This window comes from Dendrobates tinctorius, unplaced genomic scaffold (genome assembly GCF_039654945.1).
Source record: "Dendrobates tinctorius isolate UK_male_01 unplaced genomic scaffold, ASM3965494v1 ptg000184l, whole genome shotgun sequence".
NCBI lineage: Eukaryota > Metazoa > Chordata > Amphibia > Anura > Dendrobatidae > Dendrobates > Dendrobates tinctorius.
The window spans coordinates 10586613-10614100 of record NW_027361851.1 but is presented as its reverse complement, the minus strand read 5'-3'; the positions used below and the strand labels follow the sequence as shown (position 1 = coordinate 10614100).

The window sequence follows — 27488 nt, the reverse complement described above, 5'->3', positions numbered from 1 at the left end:
GCTACATGCTACATACATACTACATACATACTACATGCATGCTACATACATACTACATATATACTACATGCATGCTACATACATACTGCATGCTACATGCATGCTACATACATACTACATGCTACATACATACCACATATATACTACATACATACAATACATTCATACAATACATACATAGACATACAGTACATATAACATAGAGTAACATACTTACCAATACTTGTCACATTGTTCCCCGAAGCCATTGTCTTTTCCGGAATAAATATTAACATAACAAACCACAAAAATACTCACCCACGATCCGAAGCAGTCCACGAGTGTGTCCCACGACGATCTTGGGTAGAGAACTGCAGCATCAGATGATGCTGCCGTTCTCTACGGGCTGCAGGAATCCAATGACGGAAGGTAGGTATCCTTCCGCACTGTATTCCTCCGCCACTTAAAAAAAAAAAAGTCTCTAGTCTCACTTTATGCCATTGCTGCGTGGGAAATTCCCACACAGCAATGGCATAAAGTGAGACTAGGGACTTTTTTTTTTTTAAGTGGCGGAGGAATACAGTGCGGAAGGATACCTACCTTCCGTCATTGGATTCCTGCAGCCCGTAGAGAACGGCAGCATCAGCTGATGCTGCAGTTCTCTACCCAAGATCGTCGTGGGACACACTCGTGGACTGCTTCGGATCGTGGGTGAGTATTTTTGTGGTTTGTTATGTTAATATTTATTCCGGAAAAGACAATGGCTTCGGGGAACAATGTGACAAGTATTGGTAAGTATGTTACTCTATGTTATATGTACTGTATGTCTATGTATGTATTGTATGAATGTATTGTATGTATGTAGTATATATGTGGTATGTATGTAGCATGTAGTATGTATGTAGTATGTATGTAGCATGCATGTAGCATGCAGTATGTATGTAGCATGCATGTAGTATATATGTAGTATGTATGTAGCATGTAGTATGTATGTAGTATGTATGTAGTATGTATGTAGTATGTATGTAGCATGCAGTATGTATGTAGCATGCATGTAGTATATATGTAGTATGTATGTAGCATGCATGTAGTATATATGTAGTATGTATGTAGCATGCATGTAGTATATATGTAGTATGTATGTAGCATGTAGCATGTATGTAGTATGTATGTGGTATGTATGTAGCATGTAGTATGTATGTAGCATGCATGTAGTATATATGTAGTATGTATGTAGCATGTAGTATGTATGTAGTATGTATGTGGTATGTATGTAGCATGTAGTATGTATGTAGCATGCATGTAGCATGCATGTAGTATGTATGTAGCATGCATGTAGTATGTATGTAGTATGTATGTAGCATGCATGTAGCATGCATGTAGTATGTATGTAGCATGCATGTAGTATGTATGTAGTATGTATGTAGTATGTATGTAGTATATATATGTAGTATGTATGTAGCATGTAATTTTTTTTTTTTTTTTTTTTTTTTTACATTCAACACATTAGCTGGATGATGGGACTACTACTGTCCCATCATTGGCTAATGTGTCAATCACTGTCATGGTAGCAGGCATCGCCCGATGGGACTTGCAGTCCCATCGGACGATGCCTGCACAAACCCCCGAAGCCTGCACAGCCCACCGGCAGGCCGGCACAGCCCCCCGGCAGGCCGGCACAGCCCCCCGGAGCCTGCACAGACCACCGGCAGGCCGGCACAGCCCCCCGGCAGGCCGGCACAGACCACCGGAGCCTGCACAGCCCCCCCGGCAGGCCGGCACAGCCCCCCCGGAGCCTGCACAGACCACCGGCAGGCCGGCACAGCCCCCCGGCAGGCCGGCACAGACCACCGGAGCCTGCACAGACCCGCTGGCAGGCCGGCACAGCCCCCAGAAAGGCCCGTACAGACCCCAGAGAGGCTGTACAAGGCAAAAACAGGGTTTTTCTTATTCCGATACCGGAAGTCCCATAGACTTGAATGGGACTTCCGGTATCGGAATCGGCGATACCGATACTTTTTTTAAAGATCGGCCGATCCATTCCGATCCGATACTTTGAAGTATCGGACAGTATCGCTCAACTCTATACACCAGTCATTGTCCCAAAAACTTGTCAGACGATGGGGAGTGGCAGAGCAACAGGTGACAGGAGGCAGAGGCCTGCGTCTGTGGCTGTACCAGTGCCCACTACTAAAGAGAAATCACAGTTCACTGTGTTGGCAGTTAATATTCATTTTTCTTATCATGTGCTCAGTTACGGCCGGCGCCAGCAGCTCTTCCGGCCGAGCAATCACGTGGCCCGCTCATTAAGATAATGAATATTCATGCCTCTCCACTCCCATAGGTGTGGAGTGAACATTCTTTACCTTAATGAGCAGGGCCATGTGATTCCTCAGCAGGAAAAGCTGATGGTGCCGGAACGAGATGTAGTGAGGGTGAACAGGAAGGTAGGGTAGAGGTAAGAGGTAAGGGGATAAGGGGTCATGCATACAAGGATAAGTAATAAGGAGCCATTCATACAAGGACAGGGACGGGGGAGCCATGCATACCAGTATAAGGATGAGGGGACAATGCATACCCGGCTTATACTCGACTCAATAAGTTTTCCCAGTTTTTTGTGGCAAAATTAGGTGCCTCGGCTTATACTCGGGTCGACTTATACTCAAGTATATACAGTATATTACAGATATAATAAACACAATGATCTCAGGATAAAATGATAGAAAGCACAATTATGTCACAATAATGTAGTTCATGTTGCTATGTCAGAAGGCAGGGGCATCTCTACATGTGGCTAAACACAATATCACATTGTTGGAGGATCCACAGATTGATATCAAAGTACATACACACAATAAACATTGTGACTTCTTAGGAAAGATTTGGTGCCCACAATGGTGTCATGGTGCAAATATTCACAGTATACAAGAAGATGCACTAAGTTGTCATAAATCAAAAAAATAGCATGCACATAGTGCTATCACAGTACATGGATAACAAAGTCTCTAAAGTCATAGAGAAAGGATTATTGCACACTGTGATGATATCATAGGAGTAATGTGCAGCATGATATCAGGAAACGGAAACATAACTTTGTTGTGTCACGGAAGAGATATAATGAACAACAACATCATAAAAGAATAAAGCACACTATGATGCTTCCGAAATAAACCTCATAAAAGCTAATTGGAAAAGTTATTCTTTGAGAATACCCCACAGAGAAGTTGCGTTCACTGCTTGCTCTTAAAGAAAGTATGATTTCATTGCAGAGTTCAAAAGTTATACTTTACTGTCCAAACTGTATGGAAACTGTTCCTAAAAAGTTGGTAATGGCAGAAAGTGTGACTTAAGGAATTGTTAGATAAAGTGATATAGAGAGGAACCACTGCTGTATGCACTGTTGGGTACCACGGGCCCTCAGTAATACTGAATCATCTCCTTAGCTACGTGTACATATTGTGTGCCTAGGATGGAGGATACTACGTCGATTGCTGCTGCTCTTTTATGTCATTTCAACCTATGTTTCCATAAAATAATTCAATGGGTAGTGTAAAAATGAGATGCTGCCCTTGTCTGCATATAGGGCATCAGGACCCAACAATGCTCATGTGGGAGGCCCACTACTATTCAGCGGCCTGGAGGAGCATCCATCTGTTCCCTTGGGGGTCAGTCTGAGTCTGGCTGTATGTGTCTGGGGTATTAAATGACAAAAGATTAAATGACAAAAGACACCAACAAGCCACTTTGCCTTTGCTTTGGTATTTATATATATAGATAAGCAAATAAAGTCTGTGGAGCCTCATTTAAGAGTCTCAAACATGGGACTAGCCAAATCTTCCTCCAGGGAAGCACCCAGCCAAGGGGTGGCTCCTTTCGGAAACCACCATTACCACCATATTAAGTGACCCTTTAAGTCAGGTATCCATCCACAGACAGCTGTTGGTCTACTAGGCATTGCTCCCACCTAGCCAGAATCCTACTCCACGCTGATGAGGGGCAACACCCCGAAACAGCTGTCTGTGGATGGATACCTGGCCTTGGTATTTCCCTTGTCATATCTGTAAACTCGTAAAGAGCTGGATATTGACTTAAAGGGCCACTTAATATGGTGGTAATGGTGGTTTCCGAAAGGAGCCACCCCTTGGCTGGGTCCTTCCCTGGAGGAAGATGTGGCTAGTCCCATGTTTGAGACTCTTAAATGAGGCTCCACAGACTTTATTTGCATATTTTTATTTCCCAGGGAACATTGCACCTAGGATTTCACTGATTGAGCGCCTTTGCCGGCTGCCGCAGTGTTTTCTTTGACTGGTCTCCCTGAGGTCAGTGATTGTTCCGTGATGTTGGTCTACTAGGCATTGCTCCCACCTAGCCAGAATCCTACTCCACACTGATGAGGGGCAACACATCGAAACAGCTGTCTGTGGATGGATACCTGGCCTTGGTATTTCCCTTGTCATATCTGTAAACTCGTAAAGAGCTGGATATTGACTTAAAGGGCCACTTAATATGGTGGTAATGGTGGTTTCCGAAAGGAGCCACCCCTTGGCTGGGTCCTTCCCTGGAGGAAGATCTGGCTAGTCCCGTGTTTGAGACTCTTAAATGAGGCTCCACGGACTTTATTTGCATATTTGTATTTCCCAGGGAGCATTGCATCTAGGATTTCACTGATTGAGCGCCTTTGCCAGCTGCCGCAGTGTTTTCTTTGACTGGTCTCCCTGAGGTCACTGATTGTTTCGTGATGTTTGTATATATAGATAGGTAGGGAACTGAATCTCTGCCTGGGTGGAAGGAATTTCTTTCATGAAAAATCACAATATACAGTGTCTGTCACAGTACAGAAAAGATGTTGGTATTCCCAGGTGTGACTGTAACCTTTGCATCGTCTGTAGTTATGTCCCTGATGAAGCGCATTAAACTTTCATAGCTTTATGTTTGTAGAGATACCGCTTGTTGATTGCGTGCGGCCATGGTGGCTCAGTATGCCAACTGTAGCCTATTGTTAGTTTTTTGCTTCTAAGAACACCTGAATCTCAACATAAAAAAGAAGGAAGACCTTTGTCTATAGTAAATACTTTAATGTTTAGGCTCCAGGGATTTAATCTCAGTTTGGAAAGAGCAGAAAATTGTAGAAGAGATGTGCTAAGAGGACAGTCATGTAAGCAAATCCTTCTACGGAGAGCTGGGCTATTACTGCCAGGTATAGATTCCGCAGATCTGACCAGAACCTATTAGTTAGCTGTGTGTACAGCAGGACTTCCTCCAAGGTGCAATAAATTCTCTGATAGATCTACTTAAATATTGCTTGGCTAAATTGCTTGCTGTTAAATTATGGGGGGCATTTGGTTGCTTTTAATTGCGCACATTGCAAACATTTTAGTCGTGTAATTACTGTATATTGTTGGATACCGAATAAAAAAATCTGTTCCGTAAGAACTGCACCTTAATATGGATTCCTTCAACCCATCGTAAACTGAAATCATCAAATGAGCATCAAAAACCAAAAGTTGCCTCTTTTCAAAAATAAAAAAGCTGTAAAATGGCGATTATGGATCAGAAGCCCTGTTTTATTGCACCACGAGCTGCTGACTACATATCATACAAATTCTTATCCGCAGCATTGACAAGAACCCTTTGCTAATGAGCAATCATTTTTGCGCTGTGAAGCTTTGGATTACAAATGATAACACACAGGTAAATGAAATCAAGTTTGCATCAGGTATATTTTAGAAATGTGATTTGTTTTTCTTTGCATTCCATTAAGATAGCACGTCTAGGTATTTTCCATTTTCCATTACTTTATGGTTGTTGTACATGAAATTTGCATGTATAGCTACGCAATTGTACAATCATGCATAAATAAAGAACTGGAAGCCGTTACCAATAACCAAGCACTGCATAGAAAAAGGTAGTTACATGTTTATATCTCCTCGCTGGTATCTGAACATGGCTGCCTGCCAAAGCATACTACAACCATTAATAGACGCTGTTGTGGAAGCTCGAAGTAATGGTGTATGGGTTTATTACCCAATAATGTTGAGCATAATAGCATAAATTAACGCGGTGGTGATTACGGGATGAAGTGATGAATACTAAAGTACATTATTGAATAAAAATAAACGTTCCGATAAATAATACAATGCCTATGAACACGCAGAAAAGATCTTAATACTGGGTGTGCAGTACAAACATGCAGAGAGCTTATGAATTAATGATAACCTAATAACCAGGCACTTATCTAGAGAAACATGTGCTCGGCATTCATGTAAAACTGCAATTACTTACTAGGCCATGATTTGTATTAACAGCAGCTTTCAAGATGAGGTAAGCAGGCTCAAAAGTTTTAATTTACTCTTGACCAGAAATGCTAAATTGCTAATGATTAATTTGGAGAAAATGTACACACATTTATCTTAGATTTTATATACTTTCTTAGTTGCCATATTGGTATTCCTAGCTTTATATTCTGTTCGTTCAGAAGTAGCATACAGCGTCGTCCATTTAATACTATAAAGGGCTCAGGTAGAACATTATACATTCAATTTCAGCATATATATATATATATATACACACACACACACAGTGGGGGAAATAAGTATTTCATCACTTGCTGATTTTGTAAGTTTGCCTACTGACAAAGACATGAACAGTCTATAATTTTAAGGATAGGTTAATTTTAACATTGAGAGACAGAAGATCAAAAATAAAATCCAGAAAATCACATTGAATAAGTTATAAACATTTATTTGCATTTTGCAGTGAGAAATAAGTATTTGATCCCCTAACAACCAGTAGTTTTGGCTCCTACAAATCAGTTAGATGCTCCTAATAAACTTGTTACCTGCTTTAAAGACAGTTGTCTTACATAGTCACCTTTATAAAAGACTCCTGTCCACAAACTCAATTAGTCAGACTCTAACCTCTACAACATGGACAAGACCAAAGCGCTTTATAAGGCTGTCAGTGAAAAGATCATTGACCTGCACAAAGCTTAAATGGGCTCACAAAACCATAAGTAAGATGTAGCGTGAGAAGGAGACAACTGTTGGAACAATAGTAAGAAAATGGAAGAAATCCAAAATGACTGTCAATCGACATCGATCTGGAGCATTGCGCAAAATCTCACCTCGTGGGGTATCCTTGATCATGAGGAAGGTGAGAGATTAGCCTAAAACTACACAGGGGGAACTTGTTAATGATCTCAAGGCAGCTGAGACTATAGTCAACAAGAAAACCATTCCTAACACATTGTGCCGTAAAGGTTTAAAATCCTGCAGTGCCCACAAGGTCCCCCTGCTCAGGAGGGCACATGTGCAGGCCCGTCTGAAGTTTGCCAGTGAACACCTGGATGATTCTGTGAGTGATTGGGAGAATGTGCTGTGGTCAGATGAGACAAAAATTGAGCTCTTTGGCATTTATTCAACTTGCTGTGTTTGGGTAAGAGGAATGCTACTATGACCCAAAGAACACTGTCCCCACTATCAAGCATGGAGGTGGAAACATGTTTTGAGGGTGTTTCTCTGCTAAGGGCACAGGTCTACTTCACTACATCAGTGGGAGAATGGATGGAGCCATGTACCTTAAAATCCTGAGTAACAACCTCCTTCACTACCCCAGGACATTAAAAATGGGTCTCCAGACCATAATTCCATAGACAACTTATGAAGGGAGTTGAAGCTCCGAGTTGCCAAGCGACAGCTTCAATCGAGTAGAGCTAGAAGGCTCCGGGCTCTGCTCAACAGCCAGTCACATGGACAAAAGAAAGTGGGGAAGTTTACAGAGAGAAAACAAAGGGGGCAAGATTGTCTGGGACAACAATGGTAAAAGGAAGAGGGTATGTGGGGAAGTGGACTGACCTATGGACCTGTCTGAAGAGGAACAGCAGATGGAAAATGTGCAGTAGATATACTTGACGTGAATTTGTACATACATGTGGGGAGACAGCAAGAAATAGTGAAAGATGGTGAAGTACTGGATTTTGGCCACTAGGTGGAGACAATGAGCAGCAGGAGAACGAGACGGTGCAGTACTAAGGTTTGGCCACTAGAGGGAGACAGAAGAAAGCAGGGAAAGGACTTAACACCAGCTAATACTAGAGAAACCGCAAAGTCATGGTGGGCAGAGTTACGGGGACTCAAGAGGGGAATTCCCAGGGAGGGGAATAAAAGAGAGAGAGAGGGAGTCCAGGGAGGGGCGTCACTTTAGGAGAGAAGAGAAGGTGCAAGGTACCCTGGCCTGTGTGTACGGAAACTGTCGTGTTGCTGTGGTCGTCGGGAGGACAGCCAATAAAGAGGACCTGTTGAACGCACATTGGTTTCTGTCTCCAGTCTGTTCGCAGTGAAAACGGGACCACCCCTGAGTCGGTACATGTTACTACATGGGTTTTGGATTTATTCAGTGTGTGTGTGGGGGATTTATTCAGTGTGTGTGGGGATTTATTCAGTGTGTGGGGATTTATTCAGTGTGTGTGTAGGGGGTCGGAGATTGATTCAGTTTGTGTGAATTTATGCAGTGTGTGTGTAGGGGTCGGGGATTTATTCAGTGTGTGGGGGGGTTGGGAATTTATTTAGTGTGTGTGGGGCAGTGTGCATTTATTCTGTGTGGATGGATATATTTTCTGAGTGGAGGGGGATGGATTTATTCTGTCAGAAGGGGAGTGGATTAGTGATGAGTGAACGTGTTCGCCGGTACTCGCCCGAGTATCACTGTACTTGGTGTACTCGAGCACCAAACATTTCTGGAATTACTCAGTGGGAACATGGGTCTCCACCAAGCTTTTTTGGTGGACTTTAGAGACCCAATCACGATGCAGAGATTGCCTGCCAGGCACTGTAACGTCGCAGACACCTTTGTTGTGGTCTTGCTGAGATTGGCTGGCCGCACAGCATATATCAGGGGTATAAGAGACCTGACGCCACCCTGCTCGCTGCATTCAGCTCCGGATTGTGATAGTGTAGGGAGAGCTGCTGCATTGATAGGGTCAGAATTGGGGATTTATTAGTGAGTGTGGTGTCTACCATCCTAAACAACTTGTTATGACCTTTCATGCTGCTTCTGCTGCATGACCCCTGGAACAGTGTACACGCGCACATCACTGTTATGCCTGTCATGTCTATTATTATGCTGCACGACCCCAGGAGCAGTGTGCACGTGCACCACATCTCATGGCTGCCTGCTGTTGCTGATGCGCACTCGTGCTCTACCTCATAGCTATATGCCATTACTTGTGCACACATGTGCTTTATCTCATGGCTGTGCACCATTGCTAGTGTGCACGCGTACCACACCATGGCTGCATGCTGTTGCTGTGCGCATGTGTGCTTTACCTCATGGCTGCATGCCATTGCTGTGTGTGTGCCTGTCTCTGCTCTGCCTGCTGCAGTCCTCTCTATGGTCCTGGAGGACCGAATCCAGCAATCCTCTCTATGGTCCAGGAGGACCCGACCATGTTATCCTCTCTATGGTCCAGGAGGACCTGTTTAGCTATGCTCTCTATGGTCCAGGAGGACCTGATCCAGCAATCCCCTCTATGTTCCTTGAGGACCCGAATCTGCGATCCTCTCTATGGTCCAGGAGGACCTGATCCAGCAATCCCCTCTATGCTCCTGGAGGACCCGACTCACAGATACTCTCTATGCTCCTAGAGGACCTGATTCAGCAGTCCGCTCTATGGTCCTGGAGGACCCGACCTGCAAATCTTCTGCCTTGTGCTCAGTTGTGCCTCCTGGCACACGCTCTGATCCTGTACTCTGCCTTGTGCTCAGTTGTGCCTCCTGGCACACACTCTGATCCTGTACTCTTTTCCTGTACTCTGTTGTGCCTCCTGGCACACCTTCTGCTTAATTCTGTACTCTGACGTGCTCCTTTGTATGCATCCTGCTTTGCTCGCACCCACGCCATACATGTTCTCGTGTATCCGCCTTGCACTATCCTGTATCTAGTGCACTCTCGTGTCCATGCCTTGTATTGTCCTGTACTCTTTGTGCCTCCGAACACTCGCCCTGTCCCGTTCTGTACCCTGCGTGTCCCTGTGTCCACGCTTTGTACGTTCCTGCTGACATACTCACTTGTGTCTCCTGTGAGCCGGCCACCTGATGCCAGCAGTCGTGGTACCTTACCCCCTTGGGCTTGCCCCAGACACTCCCTGTATAGGGGGTGGTCCTCACTAGGTCAGCTCGCCCTAGGAGGGTTGGTGCCACGACCCAGAGGGCCCACTCCAGGAGTCATCACACAACTCAAATCCAGATCCAGCTAAACCAAGAGTCCTTCTAAGGACTAATTCCGGAGTATATAGGTTCCAGTGTTAGGCAGGCAGGGTAGTGTATGTTGCTGTATACACATCAGTGCAAGGCCTGCAGGCACTGTATGTGTGTATACACATATCATTGCATATATCAAGAGGGTCCTGTGTTCTGGTGCTGCTGCTGCTACCTGTGGGATATATTGGCCTTATATACCTAGCCCCAGGTGTACTTGGCTTTAAATTTTTTTTGGGCCAGGGCTAATAGAGCTTTTTTTTATTGCAAAGCAATCCAGGGCCCTTTTTTTTTCTTTTTCTTCCATTTGCTTTTTTACAGTGCACAATACAGCCAGTTCCTTTTCCTAGCACAGCGTGAAAATCGAGCAAATTTAAAGGGGTCCCAAACATCCCTTTTGAGTGTGCAGAGAAATATGTATTTTTCACGTGGTACAGTTGAGTATTTTTTTTTTTCTTTAGTGTCTTACAGTTTCTTGGCACTATTTTGCTGAACCCCCAAAAAAACACAGACAGGCCACATATTTTACAGTGTGGTATATCTGTGACACACCTCATCCATCCGCCTGCTAAAAATTTTGGTCTTTTTAGCCTTAAATTCATTTTTTCCTGCTGTCTGGCACTGTACTTATATACAGCACTATTTAGCCAAAAAATATAAAAAAAACAGGCCACACATTTTTTAGTGTGGTATCTGTGTGCCAGCTCATATCTGTGTGTGCTTTAATTTTGGCCAGTTTAGGCAAGTTTTCTTTTTTGGTCCTGGGTGTCACTGGACTTATATACAGCATTATTTAGCAAACTATTTAAAAAAATACAGGCCACACATTTTTCGGTGTGGTATCTGTGTTCAGCTGATATCTGTGTGTGCTCAAAGTTTGGCCAGTTTACGGCTGTTTTCTTCTTTTGTCCTGGGTGTCAGTAGACTTTTAAACAGCATTATTTAGCAAAAAAAAAGTTCTTTAAGAAAAAAACATTTGACGAGGTATCTCCCTGCAAGCTCATATCTTTGTGTTCTCAAAGCTTAGCCAGTTTACGGCTGTTTACTTTTTTAGTCCTGAGTAGTGTTGAGCGATACCATCCGATATTGAGTGTCTGTGTGTGCTGACATGCCGGGGGTCTGTATGGGCCTGCCGGGAGTCTGTGCGGCCCTGCCGGGGGTCTGTATGGGCCTGCCGGGGGTCTGTGCGGACTGCCGGGGGTCTGTGCAGACTGCCGGGGGTCTGTATGGGCCTGCCGGGGGTCTGTGCGGGCCTGCTGGGGGTCTGTAGGGGCCTGCCGGGGGTCTGTGCGGACTGCCGGGGGTCTGTGCGGGCCTGACGGGGGTTGTGTGTGTGTGGAGGCATCGTCCGATGGGACTACAAGTCCCATCGCGCTATGCCTGCTACAATAACAGTGACACATTAGCCAATGATGGGACAGTAGTAGTCCCATCATCTGGCTAATGTGTTGAGTGTAAAAAAAAAAATACTACATACATACTACATATATACAACATTCATACTACAGACTACATACTACATACATACTTCATATATACTACATTCATACAACATACATACTTACTATATAATACATACATACTACATATATACTACATTCATACAGCATACATACATACTACACTGTGTTCCAAATTATTATGCAAATGACATTTTTCTATGATTTTCCCAAATAGTCAGTACAAATGACAGTCAGTCTAATAAAAGTCATCACCAGTTAGAGTATACATCAAATTTTATTGAAGAAACCTCCCAATGATAACAGTATAATCTCCAAAATGAATAAAAACTCAAATTGCACTGTTCCAAATTATTAGGCACATTAGAATTTCTAAACATTTGATATGTTTTAAAGAACTGAAAATGCTCATTTGTGGAATTTGCAGCATTAGGAGGTCACATTCACTGAACAAAAAAGCTATTTAACTCCAAAACATCCTAACAGGCCAAGTTACATGTTAACATAGGAACCCTTCTTTGATATCACCTTCACAATTCTTGCATCCATTGAACTTGGGAGTTTTGGAGAGTTTCTGCTTGCATTTCTTTGCATGAAGTCAGAATAGCCTCCCAGAGCTGCTGTTTTGATGTGAACTGCCTCCCACCCTCATAGATCTTTTGCTTGATGATACTCCAAAGGTTCTCTATAGGGTTGAGGTCAGGGGAAGATGGTGGCCATGAGTTTATCTCCTTTTATGCCTATAGCAGTCAATAACTCAGAGGTATTCTTTGCACATGAGATGGTGCATTGTCATGCATGAAGATGATTTTGCTCCTGAAGGCACATTTCTGCTTTTTATACCACGGAAGACAGCTGTCAGTCAGAAACTCTATATACAGTACTTTGCAGAGGTCATTTTCACACCTTTAGGAACCTTAAAGAGCCCTACCAGCTGTTTCCCCATGATTCCGGCCCAAAACATGACTCCTCCACCTGCTTGCTGACGTCGCAGCCTTGTTGGGACATAGTGGCCATCCACCAACCATCCATCTGGACCATCCAGGGTTGCTCGACACTCATCAGTAAACAAGACTGTATGAAAAATAGTCTTCATGTATGTCTGGGCCCACTGCTACCATTTCTGCTTGTGAACACTGTTTAGGGGTGGCCGAATAGTAGGTTTATGCACAACAGCAAGCCTTTGAAGGATCCTACACCTTGAGGTTCGAGGGACTCCAGAGGCACCAGCAGCTTTAAATATCTGTTTGCTGGTTTGTAATGGCTTTTTAGCAGCTGCTCTCTTAATCCGATGAACTTGCCTGGCAGAAACCTTCCTCATTCTGCCTTTATCAGCACAAACATGTCTGTGCTCAGAATCAACCACAAATCTCTTAACAGTACGATGGTCACGTATAAATTTTTGGGAAATATCTAATGTTTTCATCTCTTGACCAAGGCATTGCACTATTTGATGCTTTTCAGCAGCAGAAAGGTCCTTTTTCTTTCCTAAATTCCTTGAAACCTGTGCCCTGCTTAATAATGTGGAACATCATTCTTAAGTAGTTTTCCTTTAATTGGGCTCACCTGGTAAACTAATTATCACAGGAATTTGAGATTGATTTCAGTGATCCAAAGAGCCCTGATACACAATACCATCTATGAGTTTATTTGAAAAACAAAAAATTACATCTTTATGACACTTAAATCCAATTTGCATAATAATTTGGAACGCAGTGTACATATATACAACATACATACTACATACATACTACATATATACAACATTCATACAACATACATACTACATATATACAACATTCATACAACATACATACTACATACATACTACATATGTACTACATTCATACAGCATACATACATACTACATATATACAACATTCATACAACATACATATATACTACATACATACTACATACATACTACATATATACTACATTCATACAACATACATACATGCATACTACATTTATACAACATACATACATGCATACTACATGCTACATACATACTACATATATACTACATTCATACAGCATACATACATACTACATATATACAACATTCATGCAAAATACATATATACTACATACATACTACATATATATTACATTCATACAACATACATACATGCATACTACATACATACTACATATATGCTACATTCATACAACATACATACATGCATACAACATGCTTCATACATACTACATATATACTACATTCATACAACATACATACAGTACATACATAGTACATACTACATACATACAACATACATACAACATGCTACAGACATACAAAATACATACTACATACATACTACAGACATACAACATACATACTACATACAATACATTCACACATTCATACAATACATACATATAGACATACAGTACATATAACATAGAGTACATACTCACCATCACTTGTCACTTTGTTCCCCGAAGCCAGTGTCATCTATAAAAAATATGAAAATAACAAACAAGCGATATACTCCCTGATCCGCAGAAATCCACGAATGTCCCACGACGATCTCCCGTGGAGAACAGCAGCATCAGCTGATGCGACCGCTCTCTAGGGGCCCCAGGAATACAATGACGGGAGGTAGGTATCCTTCTGCACTGTATTCCTCCGCCACTGTAAAAAAAAATAGTCCCTAGTCTCACTTTTGGCATTGCTGTGTGAGAAAGTTCCCACGCAGCTTTTGCCATAAAGTGAGACCAGTGAACTATAGTAACCTCTCAGTGATGCAGTGCAGGAGATCATTGTGGGACACTCGTGGATTTCTGCGGATCAGGGAGTATATTGCTTGTTTGTTTTTGTCATATTTTTTATAGATGACAATGGCTTCGGGGAACAAAGTGACAAGTGATGGTGAGTATGTACTCTATGTTATATGTACTGTATGTCTGTATGTATGCATTGTATGAATGTATGAATGTATTGTATGTAGTATGTATGTAGTATGTATTTTGTATGTCTGCAGTATGTTGTATGTATGTTGTATGTATGTAGTATGTACTATGTATGTATGTTGTATGAATGTAGTATATATGAAGTATGCATGTAGTATGTATGTATGTTGTATGAATGTAGTATATATGGAGTATGTATGTAGTATGCATGTTTGTTGTATGAATGTAGTATGTATGTAGTATGTACTATGTATGTACAGTATGTATGTAGTATATATGTAGTATGCATGTAGTATGTATGTTGTATGAATATTGTATATATGTAGTATGTATGTAGTATGTATGTATGTTGTATGAATGTAATATATATGTAGCATGTATGTAGTATGTATGTATGCTGTATGAATGTAGTATACATGTTGCATGTATGTAGTATATATGAAGTATGTATGTAGTATGTATGTTGTATGAATGTTGTATATATGTAGTATGTATGTAGTATGCATATTTTTATTATTTTTTTTTTACATTCAACACATTAGCCGGATGATGGGACTACTACTGTCCCATCATTGGCTAATGTGTCAATCACTGTCATTGTAGCAGGCATCGGCCGATGGGACTTGTAGTCCCATCGGCCGATGCCTGCACACAGACACAAAGACCCCCGGCAGCCCGCACAGACCCCCGGCAGGCCCGCACAAACCCCCGGCAGGCCCGTACAAACCCCCGGCAGTCTGCACTGACCCCCGGCAGCTGGAACAGCTCCCTGCAGGCCCACACAGTCCCCCGGCAGCCAGCACAGACCCCCGGCAGGCCCGTACAGACCCCCGGCAGCCGGCACAGACCCCCGGCAGCCGGCACAGACCCTCGGCAGTCCGCACAGACCCCCAGCAGCCGGCACAGACCCCCTGCAGGCCCGTACAGAACCCCGGCAGTCCGCACAGACCCCTGGCAGCCGGCACAGACCCCCCACAGGCCCGTACAGACCCCCGGCAGGCCCGCACAGACACCCGGCAGGCCCGCACAGACCGCGCATCATGATGCGCACAGACCACGCATCATGATGACATCATTTCAGCAGCCAATCACAGCCACAACACTGGCTCATTGCATTATGGGAACTTCTGATTCCGGTATCCGATATTGTAAAAATATCGGTACTCGGTATCGGAATTCCGATACAGCGAATATGGGCCGATACCCGATATTTGCAGTATCGGAATGCTCAACAATAGTCCTGAGTGTTACTGGACTTATATACAGGAGTATTTAGCACAAAATTTTTTTTATAAAAAGTACAGGCCAGAAATTTTTGGTTGTGGTATCTCCCTAACAGGCCTCATTCATCCTTGCCAAAAAATTGGCCATTTTAGGCCTATACATTGTATTTTATTTGCAGTCTGTTAAAGTACTTATAAACCTGAAAAGGCAAAATGCATTTTAACCTAAAGTAAAGATAGGTAAAAGTGTGGTTTTCCAGCACACATATCACATACAAGCTGCCTCCAAAATCACGCTTTTGTATTGAACATGTCTAATATTCTAGTCAATTTACAATGGGCAAGGCGCGTGGTAAGGGACGGGGAAGTGGATGTGATGGAGATGGTGCAGGCCAAGGCCGAGGACATGGTCAAGCTGAAATTGGGCGACCAAAAACAACCACATTTTCTAGCTGGACTTTAGTGTCCAAAGTCCTGGGGGACCGTGGCAAGACAGCACTATTGAAGCCTGAGCAGTGTGAAAAGGTTGTTAGTTTGATAGCGGATAATACTTCCAGTTACTTATCCACAACCACCAGCAACCTGTCTTCAACACGGTCAAGTCACAGTTGCGTGAATCAGGACAGCAAATTCCTTACCCTAATCCTCCTTCCTCCCACCATGCTGAGTGCCCTGAGACAACTGATCCCACACTCGGACACTCCGCAGAGCTGTTCAATTTTCCATTTGGAGATTTGTGCATCACGCCCGGTCCACTTGAAGCGGGGCAAGATGATATTCCATGTAGCAATGCACAAATCTTTGAGAAGCCAAGGTCACAAGAGGTGGACGATGATGAGACACAATTGCCTGAAAGTCAGGAGGAAGCCCAGGGTGGGGAAGTGGAAGATGAGGTAGTGGATGATATAGTAACAGACCCAACCTGGCAGGAGCACCTGCACAGCGAGGACAGCAGCACACAAGGGGAGGTAGGCATCGCACAACTTCAGGCAGGAAGAAGCAGTGTGGTGGCTGCAGACAGAAGGCGTGCAACCGTTCCCCGTAACACCAACCTGACGGAAGTTGCTAGTGGAGCGCCCCGCGGGGCCTGGGGGTACTCGGTACCGGGCCCGTCGACTTCAATGGGGGATGGTGTCACGGCAGCGGCGACCCGGTCCGTGGCCCAGAGGCATCCAGTAATAAAATAGGGGAAAGTTGTGTGGTATTTATGTGGTAAAAATAAAGATAATGTTTATAGATGGTGAAATATGTGACGCCACCTGTGGTATTCTGGTCAGAGGTGGCCAGCCCTGCGGTGTTGTTCCTCTGGGATGGATGTTGGGTGCAGCTATGATGTTGTAGCCCTCCACAGGTAGGGCTGTAGTCCCAGGGCAAATATGTTAAATAAATAGTAAAAATGGCTGTAAACATTGGGGAGCAGATAAATGAGAGAAAGACACAGAGAGGTGCAGTTTATTTACCTTTTACTGGTAATAGGTTGCAGTCTGGAGTACCACATACAGGTGATGGAATGAGTCCGGCTCGCCTGGAGGCATTCAGGGGATCCACCTTGCCAGGTGGGGATTTAGGACCTTCCTTTCTGCGCTTTGTGTGTGGGTTTCCGCTGTATATAACTATGCTGCGACCCTCTATTCGTGATGGTTTCACTAGCCTGTACGGCTGTCAGCGTGAGCCTATTCCACGGGTACCGTTCTCTTCACCGTCGGCCCGGGATCCTTATCTGCTGCCGTGCCCTCAGGTGATTAATGTGCATAGGAATTTACAATCCCCTGTACTTTCAGATTCGGCTATCAGGGCGTACAGCTCCTGTCAGCCTTGGACTCTGATGTCACTTTTCTCTTTATTAGCGCTTCACTCAGGGGTCTGCTATATGCAGTATTTTAGCTTCCCTAAAGTCTCTCAGTCTCTGCTCTTGTCCTTTCCCTCTTCACAGATCAGCTCTGCCTGTCGAGCTCCTCTCAGATTAGCTCCCTGTCTTCATCTGACAGGATCTTCCAGAAAGATCTCTTTACCTCACATCCTCACGTTTAACTGTCATTTTTCCTCACAGCTGCTTCGTTTCCATGACAACCCCCTCAGCTGACTTCTAGCTGACTCACCAACCCCCTCTGCTGGTGAGAATGCATCTCCCTTTTCTGACTTGCAGCAGGAAATTGTGATTTAATGTATTACATGGCATGGGGGCCCCTTTCTGCCTCCAAGCATGACTTTACCCATTAGAGGGAGGTAATGTCACTGTGGCAACAGGACTCTGGGGTGTCACATCCCCCCAGTTAAGTTCAGTACTCCTGGACTGAGGAAACACGACAATAATTGTTAACACCAACAGTTAATGAAAATCTACAAAGTATTAAAATTGTAAAAATTATCAAAAACCAGACAAGAAAAAGAAAACAATAGCACAGTTACTGCAGCGACCAGTCCTTAAGCTGCTGTCCAGGAATTGTCTTTGTGCTTGTACCTGGAGTTTAGTTGGTGGGAACCGCCTTAGCCCACTTTGTGTGTCATCCCTGGGCGTGGCTACAGGGCACTCTGTAGATGGGCCTGTTTTTCGGCCACGCCGGCGGCTTATTTTTAAGGCCTTTTTGGAGTAACTATTTACAAATACAGTTCTGACCACACATAGTCCTGTGGCCCAATTGTCCTTTAACTGGTTATTGCGAATACTTACAAAGGATCATACAGTAAGTCTCTGTAGGCTCTCATGCTTAACGGTTACAACAATACATTTTTATTACTTTATTTACATTATGTAATCTCTGTAACGGGCAGGGATTTGACTTCTAGTACTACAATTTGATCTAAGCAGTATAGGTATTTCTGATGACCTGACCTGTTCTCTGATGTCTACTCTTGGTGCATTAGTCACTACGCTATAAGTAGACTTGTGTAAGATAGGTATTCTAGACTGCTTTCTCACTACTCCTAGACTCACAATGAGATTGTCAGATTCGCTGTTAGCAGGGGACAGATTTCCGCATTCCTCTGCAGATGTGGTATCTCTTACTGGAGCCATTTCATTCAAAGTCTCTTCTTCATCTGGTGCAGTAGGCTTATGAAAGGTTAGTACTTGTACTACTATTGCCTGATTTACTTGTGTCCACATCCGAGGAAATTCTCCAAGTATAGTTTGAATCTTTTCTTCCTCCTCTACTATGGGTTGTGGAGTGTCTTGGACTTCTTTCTTGTCCTTCAATTGATCAGGGCATATCTTTAGATGATCTCTTGAGACTGCTTCGAAGGTTTCTCCTCCATCTTTGCTTATGATACATACTTTGGTGTTATTAAAGTCTGAAGGTATCACGGTGTATGGCTCTGCTTCCCACTGGTCATTTAGTTTGTGAACACGTCTCTTTCTTTTAAGTACTTGTTCTTCTGGTGTCAAGGGAACTGCAGGAGCGTGTTGGTTGTAATTTCTTTCCTGTCTCTGTCTTGCTTGGGACAAACTTTTCTCCACACATTCTTGTACTTTGCGGTATTGTTGCTGCCGCTCTGTATCCCAGTCTGCCTCTGGTGATGTTGTCTCAGGTGTTAAGACTCCCATGTCTAAATCAATGGGTAACTTGCCAGGTCTTGCTCTCATCAAGTAGGCCAGAGTGTAATTGGTGGAGTTTATATGTATATGATTATATAGATCTACCAGATCTGGCAACTTCTCTGGCCACTGGTTTCATTCTTTCAGAGGTAAGGTCTTCAATAAGTCAATGACCACCTGGTTCATCTTCTCACACATGCCATTTGTCTGTGGATGGTAGGGCGTCGTTCTGATTTTCTTGCAACCGTACATGTTACAGAACTCCTGAAACACTTCTGCCTCAAAGGCTGGACCTTGGTCAGTGAGCATTTGTTCAGGGTATCTTTGCGGTCAACAAAAGTGTTGCTGAAATGCCTTGGCTGCTGTCTTCGCTGTTTGGTCTTTAACAGGTACGACTACCAAGAACCTTGAGTAATGGTCCACGATAGTCAAAGCATAGGTGTAGCCATTCCTACTTGGAGATAACTTCACGTAATCCAAGGCTACCAGTTCAAGCGGCTGTTTTGTGATGATCGGCTGTAATGGAGCTCGCTGGCTGTTTCTGTCTTTTCTGCGCAGGTTGCATGGGTCACATTCTCGGCACCACTTCTCAATGGCTGTCCTCATGCCAACCCAGTAGAACCTTTCATGAAGTAGGATCTCCAACTTCTTCCAACCGAAGTGTCCCGCTACATTGTGGTACGCCTCTAAGACAATTGGCGCATCCCTCTTCGGGACTACCACCTGCCAGACCAGTTCGTGTGTGCGCGAGTTGATGTTCCTCTGACACAGTTTACCCTCGTAGATGAACAGCTTGCCTCTCTCCTTCCATAGTTGTTGTGCTCCTGTGGGTCATCTGGACCAGGGTGTGCATCAGCTTCTGCCAGGCACTTCTTTACTAGGCGAACAGCTGGGTCACTCTCTTGTGTCTCTGCCCACTCATGATGGGGTAATGGGTTCAACGTTACCTCTCGTATGATAAAGCGCTTATTCCTTACTCCTTGAGAGCGCTGGGCTGCAATTGGACGGTGGAAGGCTATAAACTCAATTTCTTCGAGTTCTTTTGGATCTTCTCCCCCGTCTGGTGAATTGGGTACCCTGGACAGTGCATCCGCATTAGTGTTCTTATGTCCTGCTCGGTATTTGATGGTGAACTCTTAGTTGGACAGCCGGGCATTCCATCGCTGCTCAAGTGCCCCGAGCTTTGCCGTTTCAAGATGGGTTAGCGGATTATTGTCCATGTAGATGGTGAACTTAGCGGAAGCCAAGTAGTGCTTGAAGCCGCTCTGTTAGAGCCCAGACTATGGCGAGGAACTCCAGTTTAAAGGAACTGTAGTTGTCGGGGTTCCTCTCAGTGGGACGAAGCTTCCTGCTGGCATAGGCAATCGCTCTCTCTCTGCCTTTCTACACTTGTGACAGCACTGCTCCCAAACCCACATTGCTGGCGTAAGTGTAAAGTACAAATGGTTGGTCATAGTCAGGGTAGGCCAGGACCTCATTTCCTGTGAGGGCCAATTGCAACTTGGTGAAGGACTCTGCTATCCTTTTGTTCCACTCGAACGGAAGATTTTTGTTCTTGGCTTTCTTGGATTGGCCCACTAGAAGATCTTGCAGCGGTGCTGCTATCTTGGTGAAGTCCTTGATAAATCTTCGGTAGTAGCCTACTAACCCAAGAAATTGCCTCACTTCATGGATAGTGCTGGGTCTTTTCCAGTCCCGGATAAAGGTGACTTTGTCAGGATCGGGTGCCACACCTTCCGCGCTCACCACATGGCCTAGGTACTGCACCTTGGGTTTCAAAAGGTGACATTTGGATGGTTATATTTTCAGGCCAAAGCTTGACAGGGCTTCGAATACCTCAGCTAGGTGCTTCAAATGGTCTTCATAGGTTTTGGAGAAGACGATGATGTCATCCAGGTACAGCAGAACGGTTTCAAAGTTTTTATGTCCAAGGCAGCATTCCATTAACCGCTGAAATGTTCCTGGCTCATTGCTGAGCCCGAACGGCATGTAGTTAAACTCGCAGAGGCCCATTGGTGTTGTAAACGCTGTCTTCTCTTTGTCTGCCTCTGCCACAGGAACCTGCCAATACCCACTGGTGAGATCTAAGGTAGAGAAATAATTAGCAGTTCTCAGTGCAGCTAGTGATTACTCAATTCTAGGCAATGGGTACTCGTCTTTATGTGTAATGCTGTTAATCTGCCTGTAGTCTACACACATTCTCATAGTACCGTCTTTCTTCTTAACAAGGACTAATGTCGCTTCCCAGGGGCTACTACTATCTCTGATTACCCCAGCCTCCTTCATCTCTCGTAACATACTCTTGGCACATTGGTAGTGTGCTGGGGTACAGGTCGGTACCTCTCTTTAATGGGTGGATGATCTCTGGTGGGGATATGATGTTGAACCCCTTTTGCCTGCCCAAAATCTAAAGGATGCTTGCTGAAGACCCGTTCATATTCTCGAGCCACCCGGTAAGCCCCATGCTTTTGGTGTGAAGGGGTGGAGTCTGTGCCTACGTGTAGCTGCTGACACCAATCCTCCTGCCGCCCTTCAGAGCCATTCTCTTCCACCTTGTCAGATGGAAGCAAGGGTTCTAGGACCTCTATTGCATTGTTACTGACGATGAACAATTTAGCAAGGGTGGCATACCGGGGTAACTGGACCTCTCTCTCCCCACAATTTAAGATGCGTATCGGTACTCTCCCATTGCGGACATTAACTACCCCTCTGGCTGTCAGGATAGTGGGCCTACTATCAGAGTAATGGGTTCTACCCTGGCTTGGTAATCTTGACCCCTTAGGCCTATTGCTGCCCGACATCAAATTAACATTTCACTTCTGGGAGGTACTGCAATGGGGAAAGGATCACTTACTCTGACACTGCCGACTTCTCCAACAGACAGCTCTACCTGTTGTCTCTGCATCAGGGCTCTGATCTCCTTTTGCAGGACCCGCTGCTGACTGAAGCTGGCGGTCTCGGCTACCTGTTGTAACAAAACAATAATTTCTCCAAGACAATTTTCAATTACATTAGTGCCTAAAGTGATTATAGGATGGCATTCTTGTTTGTCAATATCAACTATTATCAAACCTTGCAATTGCAATTCTACTCGGCCAATCTTGATGGTCACCTCTTTATATCCCATCTGTGGCAAGGGCTGTCCATTGTTGGCAAAAAAGGTAAGGTCTTTATCTGGGCTATGAGTAATGTCTGAATCTGCCCAGTACTGCTTAAAAAGAACATATGGTATCGTTCTCACCTGGGAAAGTAAAGCGTTCATCGGAAAACCATCAATCACGACAGGCAAGACTGGTCGCCCTCCTACGTACTTGTCTCGCCAATTTGGTGGGCCTGGTCATCTTACTCCTGGGGGTTGGCCCTTTGCCCCAGGGGTTGCTTGTTGAAATGACAGTGTCTTGCTAGGTGTTCTGCCTTGATGCAGCGGCGAAAGATGGGCTGTCCGTCCTCCTCGTAGCGATCGCTGTCTCTCCCTCTGGTCGACAAGATCCTCTTTTGCTGTCTCCACGGGATGTCTTCTGGACTGGAGGCCAGCTGGATCTTCTTCTTTGGAATCACTTGCAGGGACCGCACAGTTTTTGTGAGGGTAGCAACACCTTTGGTTAGTTCCTTTACTTGGAGACGTAAGTCTGCAGCAGAATCTTCATCTTGGGACGGCTTGTTAGTCTCAGTAGAGGTCTTTTGAAAGGATGCTGTCTCCTGCTGGTATGTAATTGCAGGATGCTTAGAGGGCTCTGTGCTGCTAGGGTTTGGTTCACGCAGCACTCTGATGGCTCTATCCTTAAAGTGTGCAAAGTCCAATTCAGGATTTTTTAGGGCCATTATGCGCAGCTGTGTCCTTTGGTTGTTAGACTGGAGTCCCTCTATGAACTGCTCTGTTAATAATCTATGTTCATCTTGCACACTCTCAGGATCAACCTGCTTTACAGCCCATAGTGCTTCCTGAAGATTAAGGGCATAGTCCCGTATACTGTCCTGAACTCTCTGTTTGCACCTAAAAAATCTCATTTTTATCTCTGTTGCAGTGCGGGTATCAAAAGTGTCTTTCAGTCTGGCCAAGATTTGTTTTGCAGTTCCTTTATCAGTGTCCGGCTAGGACTTTACTTCCCTCTGAGCCGCACCAGTTAACTGGCCAATGAGGATACTGACTTTTTGGCTCTCTGACAGGGGGTGTACTTTGAACAAACTACATAGTCTTTCTTTAAAATCACTCAGGGTGTGCGACTCCCCTGAGTACTGTGGTAACCAGGCTGCTCCTGGTATATATGGCATTGATAGCGGCATTATTGAGGCTGCGGCTGCGACCTCCGCTGAATCTTCACCCGCGTTTCTTCCTGTTATTCACTTGCTCACAATAGAGTGCAGCTCCAGCTTCACTGGCACGCCCCTCTCTGCTCGCATGCACTGTGCGATGCAGTTGTGGCCGTTATTTGAAAGCTCATTAAAGTCTTTAGTACTCAATTTAATAAAGTCTATGGTGCACAGTACCCAACTTTGCCAGGCTTCTTTACCCAGCTTTGCTAGGCTCGCTAAATCCTGTTCGTGACGCCAGTTGGAGCACCCCGTGGGGCCTGGGGGTACTCGGTCCCGGGCCCATCGACTTCAATGGGGGATGGTGTCACGACGACGGCGACCCAGTCCGTGGCCCAGAGGCGTCCAGTAATAAAATAGGGGAAAGTTGTGTGGTATTTATGTGGTAAAAATAAAGATAATGTTTATAGATGGTGAAATATGTGACGCCACCTGTGGTATTCTGGTCAGAGGTGACCAGCGCTGCGGTGTTGTTCCTCTGGGATGGATGTTGGGCGCAGCTATGATGTTGTAGCCCTCCACAGGTAGGGCTGTAGTCCCAGGGCAAAGATGTTAAATAAATAGTAAAAGTGGCAGTAAACGTTGGGGTGTAGATAAATGAGAGAAAGACACAGAGAGGTGCAGTTTCTTTACCTTTTACTGGTAATAGGTTGCAGTCCGGAGTATCACATACAGGTGATGGAATGAGTCCGGCTCGCCTGGAGGCATTCAGGGGATACACCTTGCCAGGTGGGGATTTAGGACCTTCCTTTCTGCGCTTTGTGTGTGTGTCTCCGCAGTATATAACTATGCTGCGACCCTCTATTCGTGATGGTTTCACTAACCTGTACGGCTGTCAGCGTGAGCCTATTCCACGGGTACCATTCTCTTCACTCTCGGCCCCGGCTCCTTATTTGCTGCCGTGCCCTCAGGTGATTAATGTGCACAGGAATTTACAATCCCCTGTACTTTCAGATTCGGCTATCAGGGCGTACAGCTCCTGTCAGCCTTGGACTCTGATGTCACTTTTCTCTTTATTAGCGCTTCACTCAGGGGTCTGCTATATGCAATATTTTAGTTTCCCTATAGTCTCTTAGTCTCTGCTGTTGTCCTTTCCCTCTTCACAGATCAGCTCTGCCTATCGAGCTCCTCTCAGATTAGCTCCCTGTCTTCATCTGACAGGATCTTCCAGGAAGATCTCTTTACCTCACCTCCTCAAGTTTAACTGTCATTTTTCCTCACAGTTGCTTTGTTTCCATAACAACCCCCTTAGCTGACTTCTAGCTGACTCACCAACCCCCCTCTGCTGGCCAGAATTTATAAGGCATCTCCCTTTTCTGACTTGCAGCAGGAAATTGTGCTTTAATGTATTACCTGGCATGGGGGCCCCTTTCTGCCTCCAAGCATGACTTTACCCATTAGAGGGAGGTAATGTCACTGTGACAACCGGACTCTGGGGTGTCACACCAGTCGAACTGTTAGGTCTTCCCGAGTTTGTTTATTTTTTAAAGACTTTGCTGATAACCCCAAACAGGCCATTTGTAACACATATCATGCCAGCATCAGCAGGTGTAGCAAAATTACCAGCCTTACCACCACCAGCATGATCAGGCACATGGCAGCAAAGCACACAACTTTGTGGGCCCAACCCCAGGCTCCAGGAACAGTGTCTGCGGGTGATACCACTGCTTCTTTCACTGTTGTGCGTGAAGCCAATACCCTGTCCATGGTGCATGCGAAGATGCCTCCTGCCCTGCACCTGCCGTTGCCCACAGTCAAATACCAGCATCATCAAGCACGTCCACATCCTTGTCCCAGCACAGCCTTCCGTTGTCCATACCCCAGTCATTGGAACGTAAGCGTAACTATGCAGCCAATGCCCCACAGGCCACAGTACTCAATTCTCATTTTTCTCGTCTGTTTCCGGTTGAAATGTTGCCTTATAGGTTTGTGGAGACAGAAGCATTCCGCAACCTGATGGCGGCAGCCATCCCAAGGTACTCGGTCCCCAGCCGCCACTATTTCTCCCACTGTGCTGTACCGGCATTACACAAGCACATGTACCACAACATTACCCATGCCCTCAACAATGCAGTTACTGGAAAGCACACCTAACCACGGACACGTGGACAAGTGCTTGTGGCCAGAGACGTTACATCTCGCTGATGGCACACTGGGTTAAAATAATGGAAGCCGGGACCCAGTCAGACCTTGGGATGGAACACTTCCTCCTGACGTCAAGGATTGCAGTCCCTACGTCAATCAGGGATGCCCCCACTGTGTACAGCTTCTGCACCTCCTCCTCCAGCCTCCATGTCTGAAAGGAGCACATCAGTCACAAACTGGAAGCACTGCAGCACTGACAAAGCAAAGCGGCAACAGGCTGTGCTGAAGCTAGTTTGCTTAGGTGACAAACAACACAATGCTGAAGTGTTGTTGACCTCTCTGAAAGAGCAGGCAGATGTGTGGCTGACACCGTTGAATCTCCAGTCAGGCATGGTTGTGTGTGACAATGGCAGGAGTCTGGTGGCGGCTCTGAGGTGAGGCGAACTGACACAGGTACCATGCCTGGCCCATGTGCTGAATCTCGTTGTTCAATGTTTTCTAAAAAGCTATCTGGAGCTGCTGGATCTGCTGGTTAAAGTACGCCGCCTGTTTGCACATTTAAAAAGTCAGCTACAGCTTCAGCTGCCCTTGCCGTGCGTCAGCAGCGATTGCAGATTCCGGCTCACCGACTGGTGTATGATGTCCCCACACTTTGGAACTCTACACTCCATATGTTGCAAAGGATTTGTAAGCAGAAGCGGGCCAGCATAAACAAGGCCATCATGTTTCAGGTTTGACACCACACATTAGACCTCAGGAGTGGACATGGATGTCAGACATATGTAGCATCCTCCAAAACTTTGAGGAGTCCACCAAGATGGTAAGCGGCGATGATGCCATAATTAGCATCACTATCCTGTTCATCTGCATTCTGAAAAGCTCTCTGCTCACAATGAAAAAGAATGCATTGCAGTCGGAGCATGAGGACATGGATCAAGGAACCGTACAGGGTGATTACACACAGCCCAGACTCTTGTCATCCCAACATAGATTGGTTGACAATGAGGAAGAGGAGGAGGAGGAAGAACAGGAGCTACATTTATGCGCTATAGACGGGACTACAACCACAACTGTCATACCGTCTGTTCAGCTTGGATGACCTGAGGACAGAGAAGAAGAGGAGGAGGGGGACACCTTGATCAGTCATCCTGTTGGTGAGGACACGGAAGGCTTGCCTGTTACCAGTCTGGCACGCATGGCTGACTTTATGTTGCGCTGCCTTTCCCGTGACTCTCGTATTGTCAAAATAATGGGTAACCGTCATTACTGGCTAGTGACACTTTTAGACCCATGCTACAAGGATAACTTTCAATCTCTTGTTCCAGAGGCAGACAGGTGTACCAAAATGGTGCAGTACCATAGGGCCATCGTTTGCAGAGTTATTAAAAAAATTCCCTTCTCAAAACGCAGGCGGCAGAGATAACATTTAGTTGGCCAACCAAGCTGGACAAGCGACACAGACACAAGTCCACTCCAGCAGAGGCAGGGGAACACTGGCAAAGTTCTGGGACAGTTTTCTAAGACCCTCCCATCGTCAATGCACTGAGGGGTAGGATAATCTCCCAAGGAATGCATCTTTTCCAAGATGCTGAGGGAGTACCTTGCTGACCGTACCAACCTCCTCCGTGATTCCTCTGTGCCTTTTAATTATTCGGTATCCAAGCTGGACACGTGGCATGAGCTGGCTTTCTACGCCTTGAAGGTCCTTCCCTGCCCTGCCGCT

The 27488-nt window shown here is 45.1% G+C and overlaps 1 protein-coding gene across 2 annotated transcripts in view; it reads left to right on the top strand.

Annotated features, from left to right (window-relative positions):
* Nucleotides 1-27488, top strand: part of CA11 (carbonic anhydrase 11) — a 1551304-nt gene that overhangs the window by 315622 nt on the left and 1208194 nt on the right. The gene's annotated exons all lie outside the window — the stretch shown is intronic.